Source organism: Echinops telfairi, unplaced genomic scaffold (genome assembly GCF_000313985.2).
Source record: "Echinops telfairi isolate 266 unplaced genomic scaffold, ASM31398v2 ScPeMD7_7404;HRSCAF=8442, whole genome shotgun sequence".
NCBI classification, from domain to species: Eukaryota; Metazoa; Chordata; class Mammalia; order Afrosoricida; family Tenrecidae; genus Echinops; species Echinops telfairi.
In genome coordinates, this window is record NW_022111304.1 from 545,836 (window position 1) to 547,217 (window position 1,382).

A 1,382-nucleotide genomic window follows, 5' to 3' on the forward strand; every position below is an offset into this window, starting at 1 on the left:
TCATAGCTGCTCTATTGCACACTTTCAATATTATTTACTGTTTTAGTATTCTACTTTATCCATATAAGTAGCTGAAGGAAATTACTTTGCTGCATTGTTTTCAATGCTCTTTCCCTACTGCATGGTTTTTGAATAGTTCCCTTTTTTTATGAAGCCCTTCTTGGTGTGTGTTTTTACTTTTCTCCACTAGTGTTTGGGAAAACGTCTTTATTAGACTATGTCATTTCGTAGTTAGTGTCTATAATCTGACTAACTGCTAGATTTTTCATCTATTTCAAAACCTGAACATAACAATTATGACATGTGAGCGCTCTCTATCATTAACTATTGTTTCATGCTTCATGCCATACCAGTGCTACTGCCAAGGGAGCCATTAGCACAAAACTATGGCATTCAGCTAATTCTCACATGTATCCTTAGTACCTTGTTTTTGACCTTTCTTTTGTTTGGACATAGCCTACGATTACCTATGCTGAAAAATACCCTATTCCTTTCATTGAAATTACCGGTAATAATATTTATGCATAGCCCTTGGAGACTTCTGCATTGCAACTAATCAGAGACATTCAATTTTCCCCCAGCTTTGAAAAAGAGTCCAAATTATAAAGACTGTCCAGCTGCAATAATTCTCTTGGGGGGAAAATGGCTTGAAGAATGAAATAACACCATTTTCCCCTCTAATGACAAGTAAAAGAATGATTTGCACAACAGTTGAATATATATTTAACAATCTATTTTAAGGAAATAGATACTAATGATCCTTTTATTTGGGCTTTACCTTGCTTAAATAGATGGCCAAGTCATAATAGAAATGCTAGCATCTCTCACTAAACTCCCACACATGTTGAGCCAGTGGATTGAAAACTCTTATTCAACAGAGTACCGAACTCCCAGGGTCTGATATAAACCCTCTACTGGAAAGCTGCATATACAAATGAGTGTTATTCCAATCCCTCACCCCAGTTTATGATATCCTTACATCTAAGAGCTATTCTCAGCTCACTTGTTACAGTGTTATTAATAACTAATAACTTTGTTTATAGCACAGAAACTCAACAAAACTTTCATCTCTTACTCTTTTTTTAAACAGTTTTTTTGGCATATAATTCACATATCACAGAATTCGATCATATTAAAAATAGTTGTACAATCATCACCATAGTCAATTTTAGAACCTTTTCTTTGTCCTTGTACTCATTGTTATCAGGTCCCCATTTTTTCCCCAACTTCCCCTGGCATACTCCCAAGGAACAATCAGTGCAGTCACTGCTTCTCTATCGCCTCTTTTGATGAAGTTGCATTAGACAAAATAATTGCTGTTGCATATATTCTAACCCAGAAAAGAGAAAAACTTCACAGTTGCTTTTGATTACACTAGAACA